Genomic DNA, 25666 nt, shown 5'->3' on the forward strand with positions numbered 1-25666 from the left:
GTATTTTTCCTCCCATCATGAATAGCTCTCTGATCAAACTGCCAAGGTCTTCCCAACAATACATGGCATACATCCATTAGCATTACATCACACAATACCACATCTTTATAAGTACCAATCTGTATCTCTACCTTGCATTATTCTGTCACAATGATCTAATGTCCTTTGTGCAACCATGACACTCTGTAAGGAGTAGGGTGTAATGTCTTTACCAATCTTAGCTTGTCCACCATCTCTGTAGAAACAAGGTTATCAATGCTTCCACTCTCAATTATCACTTTACAACATTTACCTTTAGATTTGCATGTAGTTTTGAATAAAATCTTCCTCTGAGCCGGTTCTCCAATATTTTTCTCTGCTTTAAGAAATAACCTTTTCAACAACAGGGATTCTCCTACTTCATGTGATTCTTCCTTGTTTGCAACTTGAGGTTTTTCTTCCTTTTCCTTAGCCACATTCACATTCCTCTGACTTGTTGTTTTATTATGAGGACAATCCCATGATCCATGTTCCCATTCTCCACATATGTAACTCCGAATATCTCTTCCTCCACCTCTTCCTCTAGGTGCACATCTTCCTCTATTAAAATCTCCCCTCTGTGGTGGTCTACTACTTGAATTTCCTACTTCATGCTGGTGTTGCTGACCCCTTGGTCTGGTAGTTCCTCTACCTCTTACTGAACTCCTTCCTCTATTCCTCTGATTCTGTTTTCTCAACATCTTCTCTTCTGCCTTCAACCCTACTTGATAGGCATCTTCAATAGTCTTTAGACTCAGCAAGCGGATCTCATCTTGGAGGTCGTACCTTAAGCCATTGATATATCTGGCTACCTTCTCCATGTCATCCTCTACATGTCCTGCTTTAATACTCAATCTATAAAATTCTTATGTATATTCTTTAACAGAAATTCCTTTTTTCCTTAAATTTTCCGATTGTTTGAAAAGATTTAACTGATAATCTTTAGGCATAAATTTAGCTTTCATTTTACTCACCATTTTATCCCATTGCTTGATCCTGGAATTTCATTTTCTCGTTCTGGATGTTTGTAATTCATCCCACCAAATAGCTGCATGACCCTTCAATCTGGTAGTTGCAAACTTCACCTTCTTTTTGTCATTAGCTTCCTCTTCATAGTCAAAATATTTGTCCAATGAACTGATCCAATCCATTAGCTCTTCTGCATTGAGACTCCCTTCATACGTAGAAATTTCCACCTTTGGTTTTCCTCCTACTTTTGCCAAAATCTTGATAACTCTAGTAGTTTCATTTTCCTCCTCTTCTTCTTCCTCAGAAGATTCTTCTTTAGCACTGTCAGTTCCTTCATCAGGTGTCTTCTTTGAGCAGTCTCAATTGTTTCCATTCTCGTACGCAGACTCCAGATCTCTTCCAGCAGAACTGCATTTGCTTCAGGTCTTCCTCGACCAATGCCAGCTCCTCTCCTCGGTGGCATGTTTACTACAATCAATCTTAATCTCTGTGCTTTTATACCAAAATGACGCAGCAGGTTGGTGAAAACAAGGTTATGTCTTCAGATAGAATATTGGTTACTTTAGAACCAATCCGATGCTCTTAGCAGATTCTATTTGTGGCTAGATTTACACGGAGGGTCCCCACTTTTTATTTAAAACTTCGATCCCACATTGATTTTGGCTTTATAAACAGTGCTTCAATCCACACCGTAGATCTCTTCACTATTAGATCCGACGATCAATACTTAACCCGATCAACAAAACCCATCGGGATTACTCTATGTCGTAGATCTCTTCTTTCCAAATCCAATGGTCCTGACTCAACCCGATCAACAAAACATTCTGTTGATCCTCCACCGTCGATCAACCGTGTGCTAGATCCAACAGTTCACAAGGATATCGGGTGAACCACTTACACGAAGAATACCCACCCGATAAGGCGGTTTTCTCTCTCCACCCGAGTGCTACGTGTCACTTGGTTAGTGGAATCGGGTGACTCCCCCGAAATACCACTTACAACTCTTTGTCCGCCCAATAACCACCTTTACTGTTTAAAACCCGCCTTTCGGATATAACCACGTGCATTAACTCAATACTTAAGCAAAGCACTTAATCAAGGGTTTTAGCGTTTAATCGCAAAATTAACCCTTAACACAAAATAACCACGATTTATGAGAAAATACATTAAACACTGAGATTTTCGTTTAAGGCATGAAAATAAAGGAAATACCCAGTTAACTGTCTGAACGCGGATACACAGAGTAAACGAGAGTCCACACCAGGAATACTACAAATACACGCTGAATCAATTTCATTAATATAATATCTGTTACAGAGTCTTGGCCCTCTCGGCTCAATTACAGCAATATATTGACCTTTGTCTCAATCTCAAACCCTCTCTAACACTCAAACTCTCGTCTCTCACTCATCTTAGCTCGGCTAATCTTTTTCCATTACATTTTTCTTTCTTTTAAGAGTCAAACTCTATTCTTACTACACTAACAACTCGATCTCTATTTTGATCAATCTAACAATCAAATCTCTATCTTTAAGCTCTATTACACACCTATGCTAACAACTTAGCCTTAGTCTAAAATAAGGCAATTTCCTAACTATTACAATAATGAAGTATTACTCATCTTCGAAAGATCCATGAAATTCAACTTTTTTAGCCACAACATGTGAACAAACAATTACATTACTGGCTCCTCATGAATTATATTTATTCAATTATAATACCTAAAATTAAAACTATAAATAATAACTAGAATTTAAAAAGAAAACATCATGAAAAAATTGACTTTTAAATTTTTCCTGATTTTTTAAATATTCCAATAAAAAATATTGTCCTATATATTCAGACTACAAATTTATTTATAAAACCCAATGCTAAATATTTCTTAATTATTTATCTAATATTCTTTAATAAAAATAAATTATATTTATTCCATTATAATACCATGTTATTATCAAAGATTCCATTCCATTCCATGTTATTAAAAATAAATAAATTTATTTATAAAACCTAATGCTAAATATTTCTTAATTATTTATCTAATATTCTTTAATAAAAATAAATTATATTTATTCCATCATAATACCATGTTATTATCAAAGATTCCATTCCATTCCATGTTATTCAAAATAAATAAATAAAATTGGTTGGATTATCAAAGATTCCATTCCATGTTATTAAAAATAAATAAATAAAATTGTTATTAAAAATAAATAAATAAAATTGGTTGGATTGTCATGGTAACCATCGTACAGAATCTTCCTATTCACACCATCCGATAAGTCACATCAATTGTTAATGAGAATGAAACACTTGTTTTTGAGAATGAATCACTCCGCAGGTACGTAACGGAAAGTTGATTTGACATATTAATATTAGCTTGCTGTTAAATTGAGCAGCTAGATGCTCAATTTTTCATGGCCTCGTCCCCTTTGTAGCTCACAGGAATTGCAGGAGGAAATGGGAAGCTCTGGCAGATCAGATTTGTTTGGAGGCAGCGATCCAGTCCTGGGAGCTGGGAAGCAACTAATTGAGAAACTCCTGGGAGTTTCGGAGCAGGATAATCAAAGCTTTCTGCTCAAACTTCGTCGTAGACTCGACAGGTTTTCAATATTTTTTAAAAAAATTCTGAATATTATACTCATCTATTTATATAAATTAGTGTTTTTTTCTTCTCAAAAAAATTAACATTTTACATTTTTTTGCTTTTCCCTTTTTCTGCAATTGACTCGACAAGTTTTCAATATTTTTTAAAATTTCTAAATATTATAGTAATCCATTTATATAAACCCGTGGTTTTTTCTTCTGAAAAAAATCTAACATATAAACCAGTGTTTTTTTCTTTTGAAAAAAAATCTAACATTTACACTCTTTGCTTTTTCCTTTTTTCTCGAATTTGCTTGAGTTTGTTGTGCCCGTATTTATGTGTAATGCCATCATCTTGTGCTTGTGGTACTCAGAGTGGGAATTATCATACCAGAGATTGAGATCCGTTTCCAGGATTTGAATATTTCTGCTGATGTTTACGTTGGCAGTCGGGCATTGCCAACCTTAATTAACTGGACTATCAATTTAATAGAGGTAATATGTTCAGATTAAATATAAATATGTAGGGTTTGACGAGTAAAATCAGATGGTTGATTAATTGTTTTTTGAAATAATTTTAAAAAGTTGGTTATTTCCCGTCTATGCTTAAACAAAGCCTTTAGAAAATCCACTCAAAACTTTCTAGATTTCTTATACTTGTTTTTAAAAGTTTCCTGCACTCTATACACAGTTCTTATCAGTTATTTATGGAAATGACTTGACACATTCTGAGATGATTCTTTAGCCATCATTATGGACAAACAAAACTTTTAAAATGTCTACTCTAAACTTCGAGCCTTTCTTACATTCTATACCATTATTTCTTAAAGTTTTATACATTTTATATAGTTATTATCAAATTTAAATAGTTGATTAACCATTCTAATCTCCAAAATTCAACATAGTCTCAAAATTTATAAAATTTAACCAAACAAAATTAAATCAAAGGAAATAAAAGAGGAAGAAAAATGGAAGGAAAAGGCTTCTATTGATTTAAATTTTTTTATTTAGTTCAAAGATGCTTCTTTTGTTTTATATATATAATACAGTTAATTTTTAGTTGTATTATAATTTTTTGTATTATAAATAAGTTAATTTATTTGAAAATTAATTATAAATATTGTTCTTTATTAATATTTTGAATTTTTAAATATAATATATATATTTTTTAATTTGTAAAATATGAAAATATTAAAATAAAAAATAAATAAATAAAAGTAAGAGGTTTGAAAATAACTTACTAAAAAGAGGAAGAAGAATCGAAGCAAGAGGTTTGAAAACAATTTAATAAAAAAAAGAGAAAAGGAAAAGTTTTCTTATTTAGTTTAAAGATATTTTATTTATTATCTAATTATTATTTCATTATAATCAAACTAATAATAAAAAAAATTGTTTTGAGGAAATCCAAAAATTTACTGAAACTAATCCAAACAAATCTGAAGATTGTTTCTGTGTGCTAGGTTCTTCAACCTTTGCCATTAGGTTTTTTATTAATATTTATAATTTTTAAATGTAATGTTTTTTTTTTTAATTTGTAAAATATGAAAAAAGATAATAATAAAAGATAGAGGTTTGAAAATAACTTAATGAAAAAATGAAAGGAAGAAAAATAGAAGCAAGAGGTTTCGAAATAAAATAAAATAAAAAGAGGAAGAAGAACAAAAAGAAGAAGATAGCGTTTATTATTGATTTAAATGTTTTTATTTAGTTCAAAGATATATTATTTGTTATCTAGTTATTTTTTCATTATAATCAAAATTAATAATAATAAAAAATATTGTTTTTGGGAATACAAAAAATTAAGTGTAAAGATAGACTCACTAAGAATTATGTACATCATAAAGAAACTAATCAAAACAAATTTTAAGATTATTTCTGTGTGTTGGGTCATTCAACCCATCCATGTAGGTTTTTTATTAATATTTATAATTTTTGAAAAAAAAAAATAAAGAAAAATAATTAAAAAAGGAAAAAAAGAAGTTGAATAATAGAAGAAAGACGTTCCAAAACAATTTAATTAAAAAAAAAAATAGAAGAGGTTTGAAAATAATTTAATAAAAAAAAATAGGAAGAAGGAAGAGTTTTTTTTTGTTGATTTAAATGTTTTTTATTTAGTTCAAAAATGTATTATTTGGTATCTAGTTAATTTTCATTATAATCAAGACTAATAATAATAAAAAATATTGTTTTGGGGAAATCCAAAAATTTATCTAGAGATAGACTCACTAAGAACTATGTACATCATAAAGAAACTAAGCGAAACAAATTGCAAGATCGTTTAATTATCTTGGGTACTTCAACCCCTTGAAGTAGGTCCCAATAGGGCTTGTGAAAGAAGGCTTAAATGGTAGTATCAACTTGTTATTCCAAAATTTTCCAAGTCCTTGCTATCATTAATAATCCTTCTTTGGAAAGGTGGTCGGCATCCTAATTCCTCTCCCTATAAATGTGAGAATAAATGAAAAGATTAAAGAAATTTTTTATTAGCATTGTTTCTTCTATGATAGGATAGACAAAGACTTTACTATAGTCTTGAATGTTATTTAACCAGTCAATAATCAACATGGAGTCCTTGAGTACTTGGATTTGTGTGCAACCCTTGGCCAAGGGAATAGAAGCAAGTTTTTATGACTCGAGAGTTCGGTCATGATGTTAGTTTCACAATACAACCCCATTTTAAGTATGAAGGAGTGTGATTCTAAGAGGTACATGATGAATCCCCCTCCACAGTTCTGCCTTGTATTGCAATATGCACCATCAAATAAATCCCAAGGAAAGGAATGATTAGGATATTTCGTTAAGATTATTCTGGGGGACCCCTTTTTCTTGAAGGAAATGTTCTAGAATAGCCATTTCCTTCAGATCAATATGTTTGGGGATAAAAGGCGTGTCTAGGAATATGGCTCTATTCTAGGCCAACTACACACCTTAGCATAATATCAAGGGGAAAAACTTAAAAGCATGACAAGGTAGATTTGAGAGCCAATTCCTCTAGGCCTCCCTCCATGCTCTCCCCAACCCACACCTGAGAATGACCAGTTATCTATTTTCATACTTTTAGACCTACTAAAAGAAAAGGGAATTCATCATGATATGTTTGGTTGTTTCTTCGTCATTCTTACACAGGGAGCACCAACTAGGCCCAACTATAAATATCTTCTAAACGATGTCCCCCATAGGGGCTTTATTTTCCATCAAGCATCAAATAAAATGTTTGGATTTTGCAGGACAATTGGCCTTCGAGACTACCTTCCACCACCACTTTGTTACAACGTCATCTCTCACAACTATGAGAGAGATATATCTAAGCTTGGGGGTATAAAGGCTGAAGGGAGAGATACTCCAGGAAAGTTCGTTTGCTCTATCAATTAAACTAATGTGACTAGCTAATAGGGCATTGATGTAATCATTCCATGCCTCCCGAAAGCCCTTGGCTAGTTTCAAATCCTTTATTGAGAGCCATCCTTAGCTCCAAATTGATGTGGTGGTTGGATTAGCAATGAGTAAGAGTTTGAAAATTCCTCCATCCCTTAGATTTTCAATTAGAGAGAGAGGGAGGATATGAATGTGACTACTGCCAAGCCAAGGAAGACCTATGCACACCCCATATCCCCTGCCCACTTTCCATGCCATCTTGTTGCTAATGACATTGAACGAATTGAGGACAACTCTCTAGATCATAGAAATATTAGTACGTGGCATGTCTTTCTGTTTGTTCCACTCTTCCATGGGACTAAGAGTGATATACATATGAATGACAATACATGTCCAAAGGCTATGGGTAGAGCTAAGTCCCCACCCACACATGGCTGCCAAGGATTTGAAGAACTGAAAGATATTATTTATGTCGTAGCCTTCTAAGAGCTTTGGCATAGCAACATTTTCCCATTTGACCCACAAAAGAACACCATGATCTTTTTTTCCAGACCAAAAGAGATTAAAATGTGTCTTCTGATTTTTTTCCAAGACAACTTTGGGGATCTATGCCATAGACATCCAATAAATATGGACAACTTCTAATACTGATTTAATCAGAACTAATCCAGCTTCTTGGAAAAGCCATTGAAAGGGCCATATTTTTAGTCTTTTCTCAATATTGGTGATAAGCCAGAACTTGTCCTCCTTACTATAACAATTAGGCCTAAGGTTGAACCCAAGGTACTTCAACCCTTCCTCCAATGGCTTGATTGTGAAGGAGAGAGTTTGAGATATATGGCATGTCTCCCCTTCATCCATATTTTTCATTGAAATGGTGGATTTCCTAGTGTTAATTGGCATGCTAGTGGTTTTCCCATATAAAGAAAGGATGTCTAACAACTCCCTCAACTTTCTTGGAGGGCCATAGCAAAAAATGTGAATGTCGTCAACCAAAATAAGGTGTATGATAGAAAGGATTACTTAATAAGTGTTCCATGGAGAACACATACCCTCTTTTTCTTTGTCAGTACTAGTCAACTAATTCCTTCTGCTACTAATAGAAAAATAAACAGGGATAAGGGATAACCCTTACACAAACCTCTAAAGAAGAAGCTTGAGCTACTGATTAGAACAACAAAAGAAACACTCTAAATACAATTCATCACCCAAGGCACAAAATACAAATTGAACCCCACATGGATCATGAGGAGTTGTAGATAGATCTATTTGACCTTGTCAAAGGATTTTGACAGGACAATTTTGACAATGGCCCCTTTCAAATTCAAAATTTTCAAACTGTGAAGACCCTCCTATGCAACAACTATAGCTTCATGGATCTATCTCCCTTTCAAGAAAGAAAATTGTTCACTGGAAATATTGCACGAAAGGATGGGCTTAACTCTCAAGGAAATGATTTTGGAAATGACCTTATGAATGACTTTAAAAAGAGAGGTTGGGAAAAACTCATCAAGAGATAAGGGATGGTCAACTTTGGGGATCACAGAAATGAAGGATGAATTGAATACTAGAAACATGCATTGCTCCCTTCTAGATTCTTCAATCACCTGAAGGAGATATTGACCAATAGTATTAAACCACTCAAGACATAATTCAATAGCTCAACCATCGAGACCCAAGTTTTAATTTGTCTAAAATCTACGTAATACAATTTTTAATTCTTCTTCATATGCTTCGTCCATGATAGCCCTATTACCACCATCTTCGACCAACCTGGGGAAAATCTTGCCAACCCTTATATCTTTTGCAATTGAGGCACGAGGAGGGGCACAAAAAATATTTTCAAATTGACTCTTGCACAATGTTGTTAGGCCTTCGAAGTGTGATACTTAAGAGCCATGAGGATCCTAAAGGCTCGAAATGGTGTTCTACATTTTCCTCCCCTTTGCATAGGCCTAAAAAATTTCCTTTCCTCATGAACACTAGCCAGCTAGATGGATCATCTTTAAGCATCAGTCCTTTTCATTTTTAGCAAGTAACACTTATTTCCAGCCTCCCAACAACATGAGAACCTCTCTCGTTTCAGTGGAGCTGAATGGTAAGGGGGTTAGAAAACAAGGAAGTACCTATAGGTGTTGGTGCCATGGTGACAAGATCTAGAAGTGACTCCCAATGCTCCATGTGCATCCTCGTTTTGTAGTTACCATCAACATCCTTTCCCTTGAACATAGGTTGAGTGACAACATTGTCTAGTCTCGGAGGATTAGTCATGCTAGGTTCCCTATCATCAAAATCCTTGCTATTAGATAAGAGTTATTTTTGAGAGAGTGATAGCTTACATTCCTTGAGTAGATGCCCATATTTATGGCACTATCTGTAGTGGAAAGAAATTCCTTCATAATCCAGATTTTTTTCCTCTTTGATTTTAATGTCAATATCCTCTAGTAGCCCCTTTCTAATATCGATGTTGACGAGGATGCGTGAAAGCCATGTTACTAGTTTCCAAGTATGAGGAGTTGTGGTCTAAGTAGGTTCCCACAGAGTTCCCCATATCTTGAAAGATTATGAAATCCCAGTAATGAGGGGGGAGACCAAGGAGACGCACCCAAATTAGCGCTAAATCTATTTGTTCCATTTTTTTCATCGAAGAGAGGAATCTAGAAGTTGAATAGAATAGGGATTGCGTCAATCGTCCATACCTTTTGTTTTACCATTAGAGCGTCAACCGATTCCTAGCAAATATGTTTAGTCTAACCTTGAGCTAACAAAACCACCTTTGGGGAACTATTAACAATGGGAATTATATCCTTTTGTACCCATTATATTAGTATTAGGGTTGAAATGAAAAATATCCATCCCCTTGCCCGCCCACCTGACTAGTGATTTCTCAGACATTTCTTCCACTTTGTGCATGGCAATGTCTACTCTAACACCAGATAAAATCGACCTCTTCAATTCTTTTTGACCCCCTAATGGTTGTCTCCTAACCCACTTTTTGATGTGATTTTCCTTCTGAGTCCATGAAGGGTTTCTTCCTTGGAACCCTAGTGTCGATAGCTGCACTGGTCAGCTCTGCTTTTGCATGTGGCACAAGGACATCCCATAAGAAACTATCCAAAGACTGCAAGATCAAAAGCTTCAGGATGGGTAGAGTTGCTGGGAAGTCCCATGGAAACAATAGGCCCTTGCCATGTCTGTTTCCCTCTCAAAACCCTAGAGATATTGAGGAAAGATGAACGTCAAGCTCATAGTTCGGAAGGGGAGAAGGAGAGAGTGACTATGACGAGTGAATGGCTTCCAATGAACCCAAAGACAACTCTGCCATATCCTCACTCCATACTGCGAGACCTAAAAACTTAGATCCTTGTAGTCCTGAACCAAGCAGATCAACTCCCAAGGTTTGGGTCTCCAATCCTCCAGTCGGTGTAAGTTTCCCGATTTCGGGCTAAGGCAGGACTATAGTGGAAATGTCTGACTCTCTCCATACCTTTGAGCTATCAAACTTGTGGCATTAAACAAAGAACCAGGAATTGGTCTAGATTTGCTGTGGACCGTCTTCTTCTGGTTCATAATTGACTAATTCTTCCTCTTCCCTAGAATGCCTTGAGTTGGAAACCAAGAGATAAATCATTTGCTGGTTGACCTAACTGTGGTGAAACCGAAAACAAAGGTTGAAAAATAAGGACAAGTGGCGTTGAAGACTACAACGATGTGCCATAACCCTAGAACGCAACCCGCAACTAGTGTTGAAAGTTTTTAGGCTCACTGCGCCTTCAACACTGAAGCCCTAGGATCCTTGCGAGTTCTCAATCCCGAGACATTGCTTTTTATTAATCTTTATAATTTTTAAATATATTGATAAAAATTTAATCAATATTATATATGATATATGATAACGTTATCTCATATATATTAGGATCCTTGCTAGTTCTCAATCCCTAATCCCTAGACATTGCTTTTTATTAATTTTTAAATATATTAATAAAAATTTGATCAATATTATATATGATAATGTTATCATATATATTACGATCCTCGCTAGTTCTCAATCCTTAAACATTGCTTTTTATTAAATTTTATAATTTTTAAATATATTGATAAAAATTTAATCATTATTATCTATGATTTTAAAATAATTTTGTGGGATGTTGACCGTAGGATGCTTTGGGAACGCTTCGGTTGAGAAAGACAAAGAAGAAAAAATTAACAATTCTTCACAATGTCAGCGGTATCGTTAAACCCGGCAGGTAAATATATATCTTGAAAGATTTTTAAGTTGAAATTTATGCCGATGCTCGAAGCTCTGGGCTGATCTGTGGTTTGTAAAATTAAAATCATGAAGATTGACGCTGCTTCTTGGGCCTCCTGCCTCGGGCAAGACTACTCTGCTCTTGGCACTTGCCGGAAAGCTTCAAAGCACTCTAAAAGTAAGTATGCTTCCAAATCTCAAGTTCATGGTGTTATATTTAATGAAGGAGATTGAATTTATTTTGTATGAGGTTTTCGTTCAGGTTGAAGGAGGAGTTACGTATAATGGACATGCCCTCAACGAATTCGTGCCAGAGAGGACTTCTACTTACATCAGTCAGCATGATACCCATATGGGAGAAATGACTGTTAGAGAAACTCTGAACTTTTCGGCTCGTTGCCAAGGCGTTGGTTCAAGATATGGTATTTATTTTTCTCACTATGGTTGATAGCTATGGATTTAGAGTTTAGGTTGATGGTAGATTTTTTATCTAAATGATCATTCACTCCCATTATTTTTAATAAAACTAAAATATTAAAAATAAAAATGATATTTTTTTCACTAATACATAATATAAAATGATTAGATTATCTTTAAGATTTTAATGTTATTTTGTTATTTTTTTAAAATATATTTTATGTTTTTCACATTATTGATAATAATTTAGTTGTAGAATTATTATTATTACTACTATAATACAACAATGGTAACAATATGAATTCTTATATATTTAATTATATAAATTCTTATATATTTAATTATATAAATTTCTATATGTTTGTTATCAGTGTTATTGTATTTTAGAATTTAGTATGAGGAAATGTGTATGAGTATGTCAAGTCTCTAATAAAATAATAATAAAAATAAAAATTATATAAATAAAATAACTACAATACAATTTAACATAAAAAAAATAGAAAATCTGATTATTTTTTTATATCTCTTTTAATTAAGTATTTCTAAAATAAACATATCCTATAAATATATTAAAATCTTCAAAGACATATATCAAAATTATAATATTTGAAAATATTTATTTAATTTAGTTTTATTATAAATTTTATTATCATTTCATGTAAAAATATCATTTAATTTAATATAATATTAATATATAAATTAATATTATTATTATTATTTAACAATTTTGGATTAATAACTTTAAAAATTTAGATAACAGATTGGAGTTATATAGATCTAAGTTAGTGTTAAATATTTTATATAAATTAAAAATGTGCAGACATATACAGATTTTTATCGTAATCTGTCTCTTTCTATGTAGAAATATTTTCATCCTAATCTGTGTCTTTCTATGTATCATTATAGAGTTGTCTGTAAAATCCAGAATATCATAGAGTTGCTTATAAAATCTAAAGTATTATTGAATCGATAATCAATATAAAGAAATGCGATTGTTGATATACTATTATGAAATGGTTTGTTGATAAAATCTATACTAAAACTTCACTACGTTATTACAGATCTGCATTTTTGCAAGTTGGTAGAAAATCTCTATATTTATGTGAAAATATCTACATCTGTGTTTTATGAAAATTAGTTATACTTCCAGCTTTTAATTTCTATGGATCTTTACTGAATTGGTGTTGTCTGCAGATGTGTTGGCTGAGCTTTCCAGGAAAGAGAGAGAACAAGGAGTGACACCAGATGCCGATATTGATGTTTTCATGAAGGTGTCAACTTCAAAAATATGCAGTTTTGCATTAGTTTAATAGGTTTTAATGAAAAATGGTGGAGCTGATATAAATACCATGAACGGTTGAATATATCTATGCAGGCAACAGCAATAGCGGGACAAGAAACCAGTGTTATGACGGACTATGTTTTGAAGGCGAGTAAGCTTTTTAAAACTCTCGATACTAATGTGAATATTTCTAAAATGGGAAAGTTTATGAGTAGTTTATGAAATTTCTAAAATATTTAATTATGTCATTAACAATTAGACCTAATCAAATGGAGTTGTCTATAATGTTGTTTATAATGTGATTTTTTGGAGATTTCGGTAACAGAATCCAGCAGAAGAAATTGAAGTTAAATCTTGATTTGTTGCAGTTAAAATGGTTTTTTAACTGCATATTTAGATTCAGCACCCTGGAAAATCTCTGGGACGCTTTCATTGTGCAGAAACTAGCTATCAAACTTAAGATTCCAATAAATTCCTGCAAGATTTCCACCAGAAAAACCGGCCAGAAAACCTTTCAAAAAGTCTCGTTATAGACAACTGCTAATCAAATAGTATGAAATCTTTCTTTCAAATTCATCATAATTATAACTTCATGAATAATATCTAAATACTTGGTCCAGATACTGGGGTTAGACATATGCGCGGATACGATGGTAGGAGATAATATGCGGCGGGGCATTTCTGGAGGTCAGAAGAAAAGACTGACAACGGGGGAGATGATGGTGGGAGGTGCCAAAGCTTTTCTGATGGATGAAATTTCGACAGGGTTGGACAGCTCTACCACATTTGAGATTGTCCGATACTTCTCCCAGTTCGTTCATATAATGAGGGCGACAATGGTCATTTCTCTTCTGCAACCTGCCCCTGAAACCTACGAACTCTTCGACGATGTAATTCTGCTGTCAGAAGGTTATATCGTGTACCAAGGACCTCGCGAATTTGTTCTGGAATTCTTCGAGAGCATGGGATTCAAATGCCCCGAAAGGAAAGGCACCGCAGATTTCTTGGGAGAGGTAGTACTCTAACGTTCCAACTATCAATAGAATAGAGTAGACCATCAATTTGACCTCGCCATTTTTAATTAATTAGATATCTTTACTATGTACTTATTTGTTTATAGAAGTAAATAACTGGTTCTTTCTTTCAACGAGTTAAAAAAAAATTCAGACCACTTCCTCATTTTTAACTCATCTTTATGTCCAATCATTTTTAACATATCTTTCTGCAACTTTATTCTTTATATTCAATTGCTTCGTTATGCACTAAATGACTCTTAAATATTATTTTGTCAAAACGTTATGAGTCTTAGTTAAATCTTTTTAATTTTACATTGAAAAGTACTCTTTTAAAATTATATATATATATATATATATATATATATATATATATATTCAATTTCAACACACAAGACTAGCCATCTTCAAAATTTATTATGGCAAGATGGTTTGGATCAGAGCAAGGGGATAGAGGAGGTTGAATTCACAATGAATATGTTTTTTCATGTGAATTAATTATATATATATATATATTCAATTTCAAATAATCAATTATTATTAGCAATCTTCAAAATTAACCATGGTTTCCATACATTTAAGATTCTCCTTATCCACCACTGACCTCTCCATAGACTGACCAATCCGTGATGAATCTCCCACCTATTTTATTAAATTTGACTCATGAAATCTATGATTTCATTGTGATCATCTTGCTAAGACCAATTGAGTTGATCCGAGGAAATACTATGCTGTTGAATGATACTAGCATTGTCTTATGGCGAGGAGGCGTTCACCACTGAGGGAACAAATTGAGAGAATGGCTGCTCCACTGTTTCTCCATGGCCCTTCTAATTTTGCTGCTGCCGCATCTGAAATCCCCTTGGCTCTATTCCTCGACACGCCCAACCTCCCTAGAGATGCATATTCAATCCCCACTTAACGTTTTGCCCAAGAGAGGAATCATCTCTATTGCTCCAGCTATTTTGATTAAACAATAGAGGATGCACCAGGGAAACCAATGCAAACCACCGCAAAAACCACCCAAACTTGCAATATAACAATCGCTACACTGTGACTTAGTCTGTGTTGGGTATTTTTCAATGGGGAAATACCAAAACCAACTAAATAACCAACACAGAGACAATGCTCTGTTTCCACTGTTCTAGGATCTTTGCACAGGAACCTCTTAAAAGCAAATAACTCATAACAGAGTATTACACAGCCATAAAAAACATTTCTATTGATTTAAATATAAAGCCTCAAACAACATTCATCCTCTTTGCTGAGAGGGATTTACCAAAACTTACATTCACCCATCAAAACTCTGTTTTCACCTGAGAAATTAGGGTTTACTGCAGTAAAACCCATTTTTACATTTGCTGGTGTAAAACTATTTTTACACATACTGCTGTAAAAATATTTTACACATACAGTAAACTTTACATTGCATTCACAATCTCAAAAAATATTTGAGCGCTCTTTTTCATTTGCATTTCAATGCAAATCCAACCAAAAAAAAACTTACTCAAAACACATGCGCTTCACTTCGTTTCTTTTCTCCATGCACTACTGTGCATTTTCTTCTTTCACACTACACGCTCTTCATTACAATGAGCAACTGGCAACTGGTTTTTATGCAATGGTGTGCATTTACAAAAATCGCACACTGTGCGGAGCCACCACATAACACCATTACATAAAAGGATTGTGCGCAGGCACATTACTCATCACCAAAAACGCGCACATCACTATATGCTCCCACAGCCACAATACACCACAAAAAAAAACAACTCCTTACCACACACTCGCTTACATAGCATATATAAAAAACATATAAAAAATATATATATAACGTATGTGCCCATAACCATTTAAGAGGCCCACCAAAAATTACGCAAAGCATTAAAAACATTAACTCCTCCATTCTCGGCGGTCAACCAAAACTTGACTTTTACTTTACGCAAAAAAATTGATTTGATGCAGGCAGGGGAGCAGCTTCGGAGATCGACGATGGAGAGCGAAGAGCCCCATCGGACGGCTGACAACAATATCGGAAGACATCATGTGACTGAACAATACCTCCCGAGAAACTTACGTTGCGTTACGTCAGTGGTAAACCACGTGTCAGCTCCATATTTTCTCGGAGCTCCTTGCCGGATTATTCCTTCATCGGAAAGCTGGTCCGAGAAGTTCCAGGCGTGTATGCTGAACGGATTCTGGCGATGTTGCCGCTGCGTTGAAATTACGATTTCAACACTCCCCTTTAATTTCAACAGCTGGGCATTCAATCTTACCCAAACACTTCCTCACATGGAGGGATTCCCCAACACTGCTGTTACAAAAGTATCTTCCTCACATAGAGGGATTCACCAACTGCTTCTGATGCAGTTCACAAACAAACAAAGTTGTCTTCCTCTTAATAGAGGGATTAACCTGAAACTGTGCTTAAGAGCACCTTCCTCATGATAGAGGGATTCACCATAACAATGTGCTGAAGAGCACCTTCCTCATGACAGAGGGGTTCACCAAACTATGCTAAAGAGCATCTTCCTCTCAACAGAGGGATTCACTAATGACTATGCTGAAAAGCATCATTCTCTTGATAGAGGGTTTCACCAAATGACTGCTTCAAATGCAGTTCCAAAACAAACAATCATTGCACTGCTGTGTGTGCAAACTCATTACATTGTTCTTTTATGCTGCTGCATATTCTTTGCTGCACTGTTGTGCCATCTTCTTTGATGCATCTACCCCACACTGTTGTTTATACACTTGCACTTGTGTTGCTACACTTCTCTTACATTTCTTTGCAAACTCTGCATTGTTGTGCCTTCCCTTTCTCACATTCACACTGTTGTGTGAGAATTCTTTACTTGTGCACTTATGCATGCTTCCCTTCTTCACAATGGGAAAACTTTTCTTCACGCTGCTGCGTGCTCCCCTTCACTCATTACAATCATACTTCTGCTGTGTCTCACTTGCATTTCAGATGCAACCAACACACTCACTGCACTTACATTTACTATTGTAAAGAAAAAAAAATTCTTTTACATGTGCTGCTGTCCATTACCTTTCATTTCTTCAACAAAACTTCATGCTGCTGCATTTTTCATATTCACTGTTGTCCATACCCATAACCATAGACTGTCATCCTTGGGTTTTTATTTGCTGCTGCGTTGCCTCTGCAATTTGCACTGTGGCTGCCTTTTGTTTCATCATACTGCTGTGCCCATACTCTTGGCACTTCATTCTCCACACAAAAAATAACACGGGCTGTTACTTTTTACACCCTTGCTTCACACAATCTTCAGTTTCATTTTTTTTAATTACACAATGCACTACTGTGCAATTCCTTTGGCTTTCTGCTGCCACACACATTCTTATACATCCAGTGTGCATTAAAAATCTGTTGTCCTTGTTTTTCTTTATGCATTTCTTTGCATGTTGCATTGCATACAAAAAAAATATTACATTTTTCATTGCTGTGTGAAAAATTTCATTGCATTCTCAGCCACTGGGCATTTACGTTCTGCTGCGTTTCGCGTTCTTCTCATTTTCTTCTCACATTACATAGAAGGAAACTACCTTCCATTGCTATGCATTTCAATGCATGTGCACCACAAAAAAATTTAAATTGCTGTTCATTCTAATCCATGTGCTCCAAAAAAAAATTCCAAACTGCTGTTTTATGTTCTGTCTTCCCACTGCTGTGAGGGTCTCTATGCTTTGCATTTTTCTCTTATCTCGCTGCTGCTCTTTACATTTCAGCGCTGCCATCTTTTCTTCTTTATGCATTTCTGTGCATATTGCATAAACACAAAGCAAAAACATTGCTGATTTCATCACTGTTGCATATTACCTTTTAGAGGGATTAACGAAAATTTCATTTGCAACTGCTGCGCTGCAATACATCCTCCATCAACAAATGACTGTTAATACAGTTTAGCAAACAAAAAATTACAAGCTCCCCTTTAATGTGTGCTTGTCTTCTTTTGGCAGACTCTTCTCAAAACAAATTTAGATCAGCTGCGTTGCTTAAGGGGCTTTCACACTGTATTTCTTTTCTTCTCCATACTTGTGTAACTTTCTTCTTTTGCATGGGTCTAGCTTGCATAGCAGCCCATCTTAAGTTACAATCTCGTGCCATATGCCCAATGTTATGACACTTGAAACATTCAACATTGTTCATGAATAACATTTCATGATTTCTTCTAAAATTGTTTCTTGGAGATTTTCGGGGACCACAACATTTATCTTTATGAAAGACTCTATAGTCTTTTGCCATATGACCAAAGTTTGAACATGAATAACAATAACCATAAAATGAACTTTGGTACCTGTGAGATGGATGTTTCCTTGATGTACTTCTGAAGCCTTGCTGCCTTGAGATCCTTTGTTGATGACCATTGCATCTTGTCTCTTTGACATCAGCTACATTTCTTCTTGGAGCTGGTTTTCTACTTGGAGCACGATTTCTTCTATTGCAGCCTTCATTTTTCTCCTTGCCTTTGCTGGAACTAGGAGCAACACCATCTCTTTCTGGCTTCTTCACATCTCCTTTGCTTAAAGCATCCTCATCCTTGTTTGAGGGTTCAGCTACATACCCAAGTCCTGATTTATCAAATGGAGATCTGTGATAGCTGAGCATGTCATCCAGAGCTTGAGAGCTCTTCATGATCTTGTTCATCCCTTCAACCTTCTTCCTGAGGAGGACAATCTCTTCTTCTAACTTTTCACATTCATTATTTTTCTTTGCTAGTTGTCCCTCAGTTTCTTCCTTGCTACGAGTGGCTTCAGCTGCTACTACTTTGAAGGAGATAATATCTGACTTCATTTTGGAGATTTCTGCTTGACTGCTCTCCATTTTCTTTTCAGCTCCTTGTGCCTGCTTCTTGGCTTCTTGTAGTTCGGACTTAAGGGAGGAGACCTCTACCTTGTACTGTCCAATCTCTTCCACAAGCTTATTCACTCTCTTGTTTCTTTGCTCAAGTTGACTTGTCAAGGCATCTGCCTGCTTCTTTGCTTCATTCAGCTGATTTGTCATAGATATGACTTCTTCATGATGTTTCTTCTTGCATTGGTCAAGCTCCTTCTTGAGCTTGGCTAGCTCTTCATCCCTTTCCTTTACTTGAAGCTTGATGAGGTCAAGCTTTTCATTCTCAGCTTCTATGATGGGTTCTTCTTGACTCATTGTCATGGTCAGTGCTCCCTTTGCATGAAGGTCATGCAGTCTGTCCCATATATCCTTTGCTGATGAGTATTTTCCTAGATTCCTCTTCACAGAATCAGGCAGTCCATCCAAGATTAGTTTTGCTGCTTGTGCATCATACTCCATGGATTCTTTATCCATCTTGCCATCATCAATCACTGACTCCCAGACTTCAATCCCCTCAGACATTAGGAAAGCCCTCATCTTTATTTCCCATACATCAAAGTTTCCATCAAACTTTGGGGTTTCAAACAAAATGTATTCAAATAAATTGTCTTCTATTTTAATAGAGGAGGGAGACACATTTTTAGCAGGCTTGGAGGCTTTCTTCTTTGACCTTGCCATTCTTATCTAGGCTTCAAATACTTGACTGTGTTTTTTAAATCACTGACTGTTTCTTCAATAATAACTCAAAAACTTGAGAAATACCTGAATCCCTTTGGCTGAAACTTCACACTGCTGGAGAAGCTTTCTGTGCTGCAACCACACCTTCCTTCAGCTTCTTTGAGTCTTCAAAGAGCCTGGACTAGCTCTGATACCACTGTTGGGTATTTTTCAATGGGGAAATACCAAAACCAACTAAATAACCAACACAGAGACAATGCTCTGTTTCCACTGTTCCAGGATCTTTGCACAGGGAACCTCTTAAAAGCAAATGACTCATAACAGAGTATTACACAGCCATAAAAAACATTTCTATTGATTTAAATATAAAGCCTCAAACAACATTCATCCTCTTTGCTGAGAGGGATTTACCAAAACTTACATTCACCCATCAAAACTCTGTTTTCACCTGAGAAATTACTGTGCTGGGTTTACTGCAGTAAAACCCATTTTTACATTTGCTGGTGTAAAACTATTTTTACACATACTGCTGTAAAAATATTTTACACATACAGTAAACTTTACATTGCATTCACAATCTCAAAAAATATCTGAGCGCTCTTTTTCATTTGCATTTCAATGCAAATCCAACCAAAAAAAAACTTACTCAAAACACATGCGCTTCACTTCGTTTCTTTTCTCCATGCACTACTGTGCATTTTCTTCTTTCACACTACACGCTCTTCATTACAATGAGCAACTGGCAACTGGTTTTTATGCAATGGTGTGCATTTACAAAAATCGCACACTGTGAGGAGCCACCACATAACACCATTACATAAAAGGATTGTGCGCAGGCACATTACTCATCACCAAAAACGTGCACATCACTATATGCTCCCACAACCACAATACACCACAAAAAAAAAACAACTCCTTACCACACACTCGCTTACATAGCATATATAAAAAACATATAAAAATATATATATATAACGTATGTGCCCATAACCATTTAAGAGGGCCACCAAAAATTACGTAAAGCATTAAAAACATTAACTCCTCCATTCTCGGCGGTCAACCAAAACTTGACTTTTACTTTACGCAAAAAATTTGATTTGATGCAGGCGGGGGAGCAGCTTCGGAGATCGACGGTGGAGAGCGAAGAGCCCCATCGGACGGCTGACAACAATATCGGAAGACATCATGTGACTGAACAATACCTCCCGAGAAACTTACGTTGCGTTACGTCAGTGGTAAACCACGTGTCAGCTCCATATTTTCTCGGAGCTCCTTGCCGGATTATTCCTTCATCGGAAAGCTGGTCCGAGAAGTTCCAGGTGTGTATGCTGAACGGATTCTGGTGATGTTGCCGCTGCGTTGAAATTACGATTTCAACAGTCTGACTCTCGTGTTGATTACACCTGTCAATATCCCTAATAGGGTTGAAATAACATTGACCTGGGGTGCGCAGAATTCTGAAGTTTCAAGGGTCACACTAATAGTTGGCCAGCGAGGTTCCCCTTTCCAAAAACCCATGCACAAAAAATTCTCATAGCACTCAAGCTCTAATAGCTATGTTTCACTACCCACCAAAAAACCACCAGACTTCCCATCTTCCCTAGTGCAGACATTGAATACAAGCAAAAATACACCTTGCTATACGACCACTCCGCCCAGACATACACAACGGAACTAAATACTATAAGCACAAAATTAACCAGCACAAATTGAACAACTAGGCTGAACAACTAGGATTAAAGCTTTGTACCTTGTGCAATACTATAAGCACAAAATTAACAAGCACAAATTGAAGAAAATACACCTTGCTAGATGACCACTCCGCCCAGACATACACAATGGAACTAAATATTATAAGCACAAAATTAACCTGCACAAATTGAACAACTAGGCTTAAAGCTTTGTACCTTGTGTAATACTATACTCACAAAATTAACGAGCACAAATTGAACAACTAGACTTAAAGAGTTGTACCTTGTGTGTATAACCTACAACAACTTTGTAATCAAATCCATCAATATTAGAGTTTGTCTATTTCTCAAAAACTCTCCTACCGCGCAACTCAATTCCATGTTTCCAATCACCCTCACTGTGGAACTCTTGCTCACTATGGGGCTCATGGAAAATTCCTCTCAGATTTCCCCCCTCTACCACTAGGCTGGGACATGAAGCCTTAGATTTCTCCGCACCACTTGGCATACAAACGTACAAAATTCCATTTAACTTCCCTCCCATTTTACACTGATACATTAGCCATCATGATTAACTCAGGTACGATGAAAGATCTTACTAGTTACTCATTTACAAATCTTTCATAATGAAACTCATGACCTGGAACATCAGGGTCCAGGAATTAAAAGGAAACAAAGAAATCTTAGCAATATAATAAAAGAATAAAAACTAGACATGGTGTTTATCTAGGAAACAAAATGTTCAATAGATAAAATCAGAGAGATACATAGCAAATGGCTTATTAAGTATGAGTATCTAGAATTTAAAGTAGACAACATGATAGGAGGGATTCTCACACTCTGGAATCCCTAGAAACTTGGAATCCTGGATGTTGAAGCATCTAGGAACTACCTTTCAATGGTGATCCAAATTTTGTGTGATAAGGGAATATATATGATCACAAATGTCTATGGTCCTCAAAAGCTTGAAGACAAACTCAGGCTTCTCACCTCACTGGAGGAGTTAAGAGAGAGACATCCCGTTATGCCCTGGATTTTGGGAGGGGATTTTAATATGATCATATCTCTTACAGAAAAAAAAGGCAGGACTAGAACACTAGGCAGAGACTCCATTGCCTTCCAGAACTTCCTAAACAACATGAGGCTAGTGGACACAGAGACAATAAATGGTACTTTCTTCTAGAACAATAAGAGGGGAGTGGATTCTCAAGTTGCCTCTAAACTAGATAGATTTATAATCTCGGAGAACCTCCTTCTCACTAGCCCTGATTTGACTGCATCAATCCTTCCTTTTGGAGGCTCAAATCACTGGCCTATCCAACTTGAAGCTTCTTTTATAGGCACTCCAAGGAATAGACCTTTTAGGTTTGAAAATGTCTCGCTCACCCACCCTGACTTCATCAATAATATTGGTAAATGGTGGGTGGAAGATTTGCCCGTTCAAGGCACTAATATGTTCCTTCTACAACAGAGACTGAAACACATCAAACTCAGGCTTAAAGAATGGAACAAAAAGGAGTTTGGAAATATTTTCAAAGCTAAAAGAGAGGTTGAATAGAAACTACAAGGAATCAATCAGATCCTTATCACAAATGGCTTTACCAAGAAAGAAAAATGCAAGTTGACTCTCTTCAACAGGAATGGGAAGACATATGCCAGCAAGAGGAGATCTTCTGGAGACAAAAATCGAAAGTGCAATGGCTTAAAGAAGGAGACAAAAACACAAAGTTTTTTCACAAGTCAACCATGGATCACAGGTCACATAACAGGATTTCAAAACTCAAAGACACTCAAGGGAAAGAGCTCAGCACCCACAAAGAAATGGAATGTGCTCTGGTACAACATTTCCAAAGCATAGCAGAGGAGCCTCTCATAGACAGATCACAATCTATCAACAACTTCACAAAGTACATTCCAAAGCTTGTAACCAGGGAAGACAATTACAATCTTAACAGGCCAGTGATTGAAGAGGAAGTTAATGAAATCATCAAAGAAATGCAAAATCGGAAAGCTCCAGGACCGGATGGGTTCAATGTTGACTTCTTCAAATCATGCTGGGAAATAGTCAAACAAGATATCCTTGAAGTTGTGGAGGACTCGAGAAGATCCAAAACCGTTTTGAGGGCGCTCAATGCTTCTTTCATAGACCTATGACACCAGACAAATTCAGACCCAAAGGAGGAAAAACCTATGACACCAGACAAATTCAGACCCATAGCTTTATGCAATGTCGTGTACAAAATTATTTCTAAAGTAATTGCAAACAGACTCAAGCCCCTTCTTCCAACTCTTGTGTCTGAGGAGCAAACCGAATATGTGGAGGGATGGAAAATTCTAAATAGCATAATTCAAGCTCACGAGGTGGTTCATTCTCTCAAAAGAAATAAGCAAGCAGGTATGATCATACAGCTTGACCTAGCGAAAGCTTATGATAAGCTAAGCTGGTCATACATCAGGGAAGTACTAAAAGCGTATGGCTTCGACCACAACTGGATAAGATGGATAATGGCCCTTATTACCTCAACTAGTTTTTCAATCCGACTTAATGGCTCTCCATCCAGAACGTTTAGGCCTTCGAGAGGCCTTAGACAAGGAGATCCGCTCTCTCCTTTCCTCTTTATTCTCATGATGGAAGGATTAGGCAAAGTGATCAAATCAGCCAATGCGGAAGGAAGAATCCAGGGTCTCAAACTAACCCTGAATGGGGATACCTTAACCCATCAACAATTTGTGGATGACACTATGCTGCAGGGTACATCCACGGTCAAGGAAGCTAAAGCTTTCAAACAAATCCTGAACGATTTTGCTATGGCCACCGGTACAGAGGTAAGCCTCACAAAATCAAAAATTTTCTTTTTTAACACTGATATTGCTATTCAGAGAAATATCACTAGAATTCTCGGCTTTCAAAGAGATCAACTACCCTCCAAATATCTCGGAATACCTCTCACTGATGAACCTCTAAGTAAGGAAGTTTCGGAGCCAGTGACTAATAAACTGGAGGACAAAATCAGGAAATGGACAAGTAGATCTTTGAATTTAGCAGGACGGCTAGTGCTCACTAAGGCGGTCCTGCAAACCACCCCCATGTTCATGTTTTCAGTTCTTCCTGCTCCAAAAGGAGTTTTACAACACATCAGGAACATCCGAAGAGATTTTCTTTGGGGCAAAGGGGAAGAGAAAAATAAATGGGCTTTGGTAGCTTGGGAAAATCTCTGCAAACCCAAGACCCATGGAGGTTTTGGACTTCATGACCCGGAAACCCTAAGCAAAGTTTTGGGGGCAAAACTTTAGTGGAGATGGCTAAAGGAAATGAGAACCCCTTGGGCCAAGCTCTAGAAACAGAAGTATGCAAATAATTGGCAAGAAAGGGATCATATTCTAATGACAGGTCTCATCAAGGGCTCCCACATTTGGAACAATGCTTGGGAGAATAGAGCCATTGTTCAAAAGCATAGTTTTTGGGAGATCAGAGATGGAAACCTAGCTTGATTTTGGGAGGATAACTGGCAGCAGGAGCCTAACCTATGTAGAGAAGACCTAGTCATTCTCAAGAATGACACTGACAATAAAGGGCTAGTCAGGGTGAGTGACTTTTGGGATAAGACAAGGGACAAGGACAAATGGAGAACATGGAAGGACCTAGTATACAATGAAGAGACCCCTTTGAAGGCCCAGGCAGAAGCTCTTGTAGTGATCCTGGAACAGAGAAAGATTTTGACCTCAACATCTCCTGACCAACTAAGATGGGGAAGAAACAGTGAAGGCAACTTCAATATCAAAGAAGCCAAAAGAATTGCCACTGGGCTTGACTTTCCAAACCCTGATAAGATATGGAAGGACCTATGGCAGAACCCACATTGGATGAAAATCAAACTGTTCATGTGGTTGGTGCAACATAAAAAAATTCTAACTTGGGAAAATCGTAGAAAAATATGTTTAGCTAGTCCATCCAGATGCCAATTATGTGGTCTACAAGAAGAAATGATGGATCACCTACTCAACCTATGCCCATTCACCTCTACCCTGTGGAACTGGGTAACCACAATCTTTAGGCAAACCGACAGGGATGAATTTAGCATCACTGGCACTTTGAAGAACTGGAGGAAGGACTTCTCAGAAAATGAAATAATCAACAAAGCCTGGACTCTGATACCAGGTTTTTTGATCTAGAATGTACGTAAAGAGCACAATAATAGGATTTTCAAGAACAGAATTGGCTCAACCAAGAGCATCATAGCTTAGATTATAAGACAACTTAAAGAAACTGTGAGCAGCCTTCTAAAGCAACCCCTCGAGAACCCTCCTCTAAACTAGGATGCCTAGATACTTTTGAATTTGGGTCTCCAGTTGCTTGTTCCCCTGGGCATAAGCAAGATCATCAGACATACAACAGAGGGGAAGGACTTTTGGCAACCGCCTCCTCATGGCTTTTTGAAATTTAATATAGATGGAGCCTGTAAGGGAAACCCTAGGGTAGCTAGTTTTGGAGGAGTCATAAGAGATGAGCAGGGATACATAAAGTCATCTTTC

At 36.3% G+C, this 25666-nt stretch overlaps 1 pseudogene; it reads left to right on the forward strand.

The window, feature by feature from the left end:
* Window positions 1–3444: 3444 nt before the first annotated feature.
* Window positions 3445–25666, forward strand: part of LOC149168875 (ABC transporter G family member 39-like) — a 95286-nt pseudogene continuing 73064 nt past the window's right edge.

The sequence above is a fragment of the Pinus tabuliformis genome, chromosome 4_2 (assembly GCF_031772625.1).
Source record: "Pinus tabuliformis cultivar Carrire ecotype Pingquan chromosome 4_2, CPIR1, whole genome shotgun sequence".
NCBI classification, from domain to species: Eukaryota; Viridiplantae; Streptophyta; class Pinopsida; order Pinales; family Pinaceae; genus Pinus; species Pinus tabuliformis.